Here is an 8197-nt window from a genome sequence, read left to right as displayed (position 1 = left end):
AGGTGCCACAGGACTCCTCGCCGCTGTGTTCACCTTGACTGCAGCTTCCCCAGCTTGGCTGCAGCTTCCCCAGACAGGCGCTGAGTTGGGGCTCTCTGCTCGGGCTGGCTGCCCCATGGAGCGCAAGTGACCCCAGGAACTTGGCTCAGCATGAAGGGCAGTGAGCCCCCAGGCACTTCCATTTGGGTTTACCTGGAGGATGCTGAAGTCCTTGGCAGCAGTGAGCTGGGCTCACTCAGGCGGAGCCCTGGCCTCAGGCATGGCGGGAGGGGGGCCTGCTGCCTGTGAGCTGGTTTCCTTGGCGGGGAAGGAAGGTTAATGACTGTGTGAAATGAGAATCCTTCCCCCTGCCTTTGATGATGGCACACCTGTGTGACACTCCAGCTGGTGCTGCTGGCAGGGTTGGGTGGTCTGTGCAGCCAGGCAGACAGCCTGGCCCAGCCCCAGCTCCACAGCACTTCTAGAGGTGAGAGAGATGGGTGTGTGTGAGAGAGCGAACGTGCGGTGATTGTGTGTGCGCACGAGCAGTGTGCATTTGCACGTGGATGAAGCATTTGCACAGGTCACATTTAGGGCCATAGGACCCAGCTGGGGTGCTGGGTTTGGGGGATGTGTTTGTTGTTAGTGTCAAAAGGGAAAATAGAACGTTTAAAGTGACATGTTTCAGGTAGTCCGTGCGGGGAGCCATTCGTCACTGACCTAGCATGTTCCAGATCTTTGTAGAATCTCGTGGATCCTTCTAGACTCGTTGAGAATTATGTTTTCCTCGAACCTCCTAGAAAGCGGAAAGCCAGGCACTCACAGGATGCTAAGAAGTGGGGGTCCCCAGTCAGTCAGCGACATAGAAGAATGAACTGAAGTAAAATGAGAGCCCAACTGTGAGACTGTCGACAGGGAGAAGCTGTACACGCAAATTGTGCATCCGTGTCATGAAACGGGCGATGAATGCAATAAAAATCAGGTCCTCAAAAGTTTGACAAATGGAGAGAGGGGCTCCCTTCAGTCTAGGGCTGGTTCTGTATGTGTGTCTAAGTGTGTACGTGCAAAAAGCCTCTGCAACATAGACATAGCCTATGAGTGTGTGTGCATGTGGCGTATGTCCATGTGTGCGCAATGTATGCATGCAGAGTATGTCTGTGAGTGTGTGCCTGCAGTGTGAGTGTGTCTATGAATGTGTGACAGAGAAAGGCAAAAACAGTGGGCTAGACTGCAGTGGAGACCCACGCTGAGCGATGGGGTGGGGGAAAGGGGCTGAGAAAGAGGGAGAGAGATTTAAGAGGGAGAACATACCCAGAGAGACAGCCCTATCACTGCAATCCCCATTTCATCCTCACGCTGCTTATGGCTGCTCCCTCCTCTCACTGCTCACCCTTCCTTCCTCCAAGTTTCTCCTGTCAGTGCTGGGATTTCCCTTTTCCTCCGGCTCCTTTGCTGTCCACCCCCATCTCCCTGGGAGAAGAGAAATGTTATAAAGCAGCAGGTGCAAACCTTCTGCCAGTCAGACAGCAAAACCTTCCCTAAAAGCCTTTAAATACCAGCCCCAAATAGATCTCCTGGCACAAGCCCCTGCGCACAGCTAGACAGCAGTCCCTGAGAAATGATTCAGACACTGCGTGAGCCTGGGGGAAGGAACTTGTTAAACACAGGCCATTTATCATACGCATACGTCTCCCCAAATATCCCCACTTTCCATGTGGCTTTTCCACGGGGGTCCAGGAAACTGACCCCTAATTCCCAGCACCCTCCACTCATGCCCTCATGAACACACGAGTCGCATACGCTGCCCCTGCCCGGGTAAATCACAAGCACCGGCTCACAGAAGGAAGGAGACCAGTCTGTGTTCACCAGGGAAAACTCCCCAGACACTAACAACAGAGGGGTCTACGCCAGGCTGCACAAGCTCTGCTCTTTCCCATTGCAGGCTAACACTTTACGCAGCCCACTTTGATACACTCTAGTCAGGGGACTGGACCCGATGACCTCTCAAGGTCTCTTCCAGAGTGATACACTCTCCTGGGATTTATTTCTCCTTGTAAAATGTTCAAATTTCCACCAGGGCCAGAGAGAAAACAAAGTGCTGCCTCCAGGGATGCCCACTGTTCACAGTGCAGACTAGGGATGTAAGAGTGTAGTCGATTAACCGATTAACCAATAAGCAAACGTTTATAGGTTAATGCTATAGACTACACGCATTTCCCTCGTCCCCCCAACCAGTATATTTTTTAGCAGGCTGGCCAGCAGCCCTGCTCCGTTCTGGCTCATGCTGGGTCCGGGACCTATCCCTCTGTGGCTCTCCATTTAACGTGGGAAGACACCCTCGCTCAGTTCCGGTTCGCGCAGGGTCCAGGAACTCAGACCCCTCCCACTCCAGACAGGGGCTGCTGCCTCTTTCTCAGAGGCAGCAGCACAGGGCAACAAGCAGCTGCAAGAGGAACTGGTTTTTAAACTGGCTCCCCTTGCGGATTAGCTCCCACCTGGCACCCCGCATTGCTGCCAGCCCCGCCCCCAGGGACTATAGAATAGTTGACTAATTGATAAGACTTCATGCAGTTACTTAACTATTCAGTTAACCGATATTTAACATCCCTGGTGCAGACTGAATGCTGTGACCCGTCTCACCTTGGGAGACTAATTGCACTTCCACAGTTTAGAAACCTACAATTCTACCTAACTCTCTAATTATTTCCCATACAAACCTCTCACAATAACCACGATGATCATTAAGTTCTGAGTTTTCAGCAAAGACCCCCATACGTTACCCCACTTCAGTGTAATACTAAGATATTGGCTCGTTCCACCATTAAGCCCAGCCTGGTCATCACCTCTAGTCCTGAGATCAAAATGTCACATAGGCTCCATCCTGACTCCCTCTACGAGCTTTTAGAGACAGGAAGTCCTAACACAAGCCAGGTCCACGTGTAAAATCTAGTTCAACCAGAGACCGTGGCTCAGGGCTGGGAAGATGCCATACCCTGCGTGACATAGTAGGCGCAGTGTCGGTGTAGGTAGGTCGATGCAAGAAGTCTATGAACCTACCACCAACCTACCACCTCTCTGTGGTTTTGTTGATTAACTACAGTGACCAAAAAAACCCACCCACCCTTCTTTTGATATAGGAAGTGTCTACACTACAGAGGCATTGCTGCTGCACCTTAGCTATGCCCCAGCAGCAGCTATGGGGCAGACATACCCCTGTGGAGCCTGTTCTATGAATACTGGTCACTTTAAAGAGTCAAATGGATTGCGAACTGGAAGGAAAATCAGGACACCTGGGTTCAGTTTCCAGCTCTGTGCCTGACCCGCTGGGCAAATCACTTCCCTTCTGCATGACTCCGTTTCCTCTCCCATCATTTGCCTCTCTTGCCTGGTTAGATTGTAAGCTCTTCAAGGCAGCAACTCTTTCTGACTGTGTGTGCACAGCACACAGACGGCCACGGCCAAGAACACGTTTGGTACTACTGCAATCAGAATGATAACAATGTAACCTAGGGCAAGTCACTGCTCTCTGAACCTTCACTTTCCCATCTGTACGATGGATATTGACCTTCCTTTGTTAAAATGCTTTCAGATCTATGAATGATAATTATGATTGAAGAGACACTGACAAGACCAAGAGCGTAGGTTTACTTTAAAAACGCTTCCAAGTATTGAAAATGGAAGGGTGTGTTAAAATTCAAGTCGAACTTTCTCTCTCTCTGCCATGTGCTTTTCCTTTTCATTTCACTCTGCTGAGAAAGTAGAATCTGTGAGGTTAGCTGTGTGTTTGCAGGTAGTTTTGGCTCCTGCTTGTCAGGGGCTGATCTTTGGTACCCGATTTGCAAACACTGCAACATGTTTAGAATTAAAAATATAAATCTATACAATGCTTTCTACTGGAAATGCAAAATAGGAAAAACAGTTTCTATTCACATTAGGGTTTTAAAACCTTTTTTCCTTTTTAAATAAAGCTGCTGCTGTAAACGCTGAGTCCTAATTATTTGACAGCCTCGGTGGCACATTAGCATTTAATCAATGCATCCTTCAGTCAGGGACTAGAGCTCCAACAGCCACGAAAGCCACACTCCATGCAAGGGCTCGGAGATACTGCATGAAAGGGCCACATTCCTTGTTGCCTGTTCCCACAGGTGCATCACCTTGCAGGAGATAACACGGCCACACCTAGCAGTGGCCAGGTGTTTCCAGGATGGTGCCCATTTTATAATCTTTGCTGGACTAAATCCAGAGGGAAAATCCCAAAAGGCTGAGGCTGGACAAAGAGGCATCCGAGGGCTGCAGAGCAAAGCCCCCTCCTCCACACGACCAAAGTTGTGTTGCTTCCTCTCCCGTCCCCTGAGAGTGAGAAAGGCTTCCACTCCTCTTCATCTCTGACGTGTGCTTGGCAGCTTTCTCCAGAACATGCCAGGTGTCCTTATCTGGCCTGGACAAAAGCCGGCCTGGTGCCTGTGTGACATTCCCTCCCTGGTCCCTTCATGGTGTTGGTCCTCCTCCTCCATGGCAAGGAAACATGATGCTGCAACCCGCACGCCAGCTGGGTGAGGGGCGCTGTCCCATCCAGTGGCTCTGAGGCCACTTCCAGCGACAAGAATGAGTCTGCCCTACAGCCGTAGCTGAGAGGTCAGGGTGGGGAACCTTTTTGGGGTCAGGGGCCGCTGACCCACTGAAAAATCAGTCGGGGGCCACGCACAAGTGGGAAGCAAAGTGAGAAGCCCCTGGCTGAGGAGACAGACACTCGGCACATTCCCCTCACACACCAGAGCCTAGAGGGCCCAGGCTCCAGTGTGTGCTTCAGCCTGCGGTGGGGCACTGGAGTGCCAGCGCGGGCTCCTCAATGCTGGGAGGGCCCGAAGTCTAGGGGCCCCGATCCAGGCGAGTCAGGGGCCGCATCTGGCTCCCAGGCCTGAGGTTCCCCACTGCTGTAGTAGAAGCTCATGCACTGAGCCTCCACCCACACCCCACTGGGGCCTGCTGGCGTTACGCCGCCCCGGCATAGACTGTACCCGCACAGGCACTCCGCCAAGCAGCTGGCAAAGAGCAAGTGCACACCCAGCTCTGCACGCACAGCTGGGGCCACCTCCAGAGACCCCAGGAAGGCTCTTGGAAGAATCCTGCCGCAGACATCAATGGCTGTGAGAAGCCAGCCTCTGAATCCCAGGCGTTTTGAGACTCCTAAAGCGTGAACAAAGCCCACTTACTCCCCCCAGTGTTGGGGGGCTCTCGGCCCACTCCCTAGGTGCTAACACTCCATCCTGACACCTGCTGTCCAGCTGCCCCACCTCCGGGATCCCTTTGGTACATCTACGCACCCGCAGCAGCCAGTCCCCCAGCCCAGGCCTATACAATCGGGCTAGAAGGGCTCATACGAAAACTCGATACATAGCTGTGTGGACAGTGCTGAGAAACTGTGGCCCGGGCTGGAGCTTGAGCTCTGAAGCCTGAGGTGAATGTGATGATTGTGGCTGCGTGTGCTGCACGTCAGCAAGTGCACGTTTGCATGTGTGAAGCAAAATGCAGGACAATGTAGCACTTTAAAGACTAACAAGATGGTTTATTAGATGATGAGCTTTCGTGGGCCAGACCCACTTCCTCTGGCCCACGAAAGCTCATCATCTAATAAACCATCTTGTTAGTCTTTAAAGTGCTACATTGTCCTGCATTTTGCTTCAGCTACCCCAGACTAACACGGCTACATTTCTATCACTGTTTGCACGTGTGTGTGTAGTGCTGGTGAGGGCGTGCGAGCAGTGGTGAATCTGTGTGTACTGTGTTGGCGAACGTGTGTGTGAAGTGGTGGAGCTGTGTGTTCTGTGCTGGTGAGTATGCATGTGCAATGGTGAATCCACGTGTGCTGTGTTGATGAGCAAGTGAGTGCAGTGATGGAGCTGTGTGTGCTGTGCTGGTGAGCATGTGTGAAGTAGTTTAGCTGTGTGTGTGCTGTGCTGGTGAGTATGCATGTGCAATGGTGAATCCACGTGTGTTGTGTTGATGAGCAAGTGGGCGCAGTGATGGAGCTGTGTGCTGTACTGGTGAGTGTGTGACGTAGTAGAGCTGTGCATGCTGTGTGGGTAAGTGCATGTGCGCAGTGGTGAATCTGTGAACGCTATGCTGGTAAGTGGTGCTAGGTATGTTGTGTGGATGAGCACGTGTGCATGCGTGTGGCGCTGTGTGTGCTGCGTGTGCACAGTTGTGGTTGCACGCAGTGAGCCGTGGCTGGCTAGCAGAGCAGTGCCTGGATCCTCGCTTTACTGTATTTCTTCCCCATGTGCCAGAAGGTGAGCAGATGAGGGATTTCATTTGGCTGGACGCTGTGAATATTGATCAGTGCCTGATGAATCCCCACTGTCCCACTGAGTAATTACAGGACATTTCGTCGTGTAACACCATCTATCAACGCCTGAGTAACATGAAAGAAAAACTAATCATACGCCTGAAAGAGACCTTGGTCTCCTCTCTCACACCCTCCTCACACAGCACCTCACCTTGCTGCCAAAGCACCACCCCACACCATGTTCTCGGCTCCCTCCATGGTACACCAGGCCCCTCTGATGGAGGACAAATTCCTTGCTGATCACGTGGGCAGAGTCTGCAACAGCTGGCAGCATTACAAGCCACATGCTCTGAAACAACAGTGGATTCATTTGAATTCAGGGCTGGACAGATTATTGTCTCACCCAGGCTACGTCTACACAGGCATGAATTTCCGAAAATGCTTTTAACGGAAAACTTTTCTGTTAAAAGCATTTTCAGAAAAGCGCGTCTAGATTGGCAGGATGCTTTTCCGCAAAAGCACTTTTTGTGGAAAAGCGTCCATGGCCAATCTAGACGCGCTTTTCCGCAAAAAAGCCCCAATCGCCATTTTCGCCATCGGGGCTTTTTTGCGGAAAACAGTACACTGGCCCTTTTGCGCAAAAGTCTTTCAGAAAAAGACTTTTGCCCAAACGAGAGCAGCATAGTATTTCCAGAAAAGCACTGACAATCTAACATGAGATCGTCAGTGCTTTTTCGGAAATTCAAGCGGACAGTGTAGACAGCTGGCAAGTTTTTCCGGAAAAGCAGATGATTTTCCGGAAAAACTTGCCACCCTAGACACGGCCCCAGTGTTTCTCAATTTTACTTGGCCACGGAACCCTTTTAAATGCGAAAGAATTTTGCGGAACCCCTAATATATGGAGCTGAAATAGTAGACCACAAATAAGTAAGGATAATAATAAACAAATGCTAAACAAGGTCATGAGATCAACATTTAGTTGAATTGCACATATTTAAAAACAAAAATCACATAATAGTCATTATTATTTCTGTAATCATAGAATGTAATTGTAATGGAATTTTCTCGCAGAACCCTTATTTTCACTTCTGGGGTTCGGCGGAACATCATTTGGGAAACACTGGTCTAAACCAACAATAATCCCTACAAAACAAACTATTCCCATGGCACCTTAGAGACTAACAAAAAATATAGAGAGTACCTTGAACTTTTGTGGGGAAAACCCACTTCCTCAGATGAGCGTGAGTGGAGAAAAAGGTGGGACCTGCAAAATTAATAGCAGAAAAAGAGGTCTGATCCCTTGACAAAGACACAGGAGCCCAGCAGGTACCTCTGAGCTGTGGGCTGTTTGATGACATCAGAGCAGAGGCCAACACTGATAGGACGATATTCTGACATCACAGTGTGGGACAGTATTCAGAGCGTCTCGGTGACATCAGAGCAAAATGGACGACATAGACTGGATGATGCTGTGTGACATCGTAACATTGTGCGACACTAATTGGAGGATGCTGTGAGGTTATGCCTGAAAGTAACTAATGGTTGGATTGGGTGCACTACTTCCTTGCAGGAGTGAGCCAATGACATTACCATGGCCTACCCTCAAATAGCTCTAGTGTAAGAAGTCAGTTAGGGTACGTCTAAACTACATGGCTCTGTCGACGGAGCCATGTAGATTTGTTTGTTTGGCAAAGGGAAATGAAGCCGTGATTTAAATAATCGCGGCTTCATTTAAATTTACATGGCTGCCGCACTGAGCCGACAAACAGCTGATCAGCTGTTTGTTGGCTCAGCACGCTAGTCTGGACGCTCCCCTGCCGACATGAAAGCCCTTTATCGACCTCCCTGGTAAACCTCATTTTACGAGGCATAACGGGGAGGTTGATAAAGGGCTTTCAGGTGGGCACGGGAGCGTCCAGACTAGCGCGCTGA

General features: G+C 50.4%; 1 long non-coding RNA gene across 1 annotated transcript; it reads right to left on the bottom strand.

Moving 5' to 3' along the window:
* Positions 1 to 3604: 3604 nt before the first annotated feature.
* Positions 3605 to 7884, bottom strand: LOC112544573 (uncharacterized). Its single transcript, XR_003087916.3, has 3 exons — positions 7467 to 7884; positions 6477 to 6614; positions 3605 to 3728 (listed from the first exon to the last, which is right to left on the bottom strand). It is a non-coding gene; the product is annotated as an uncharacterized LOC112544573 (long non-coding RNA).
* Positions 7885 to 8197: the final 313 nt, after the last annotated feature.

The sequence above is a fragment of the Pelodiscus sinensis genome, chromosome 27 (assembly GCF_052426305.1).
Source record: "Pelodiscus sinensis isolate ZL-2025 chromosome 27, ASM5242630v1, whole genome shotgun sequence".
NCBI classification, from domain to species: domain Eukaryota; kingdom Metazoa; phylum Chordata; order Testudines; family Trionychidae; genus Pelodiscus; species Pelodiscus sinensis.
This window is presented reverse-complemented; position numbering and strand designations above follow the sequence as displayed.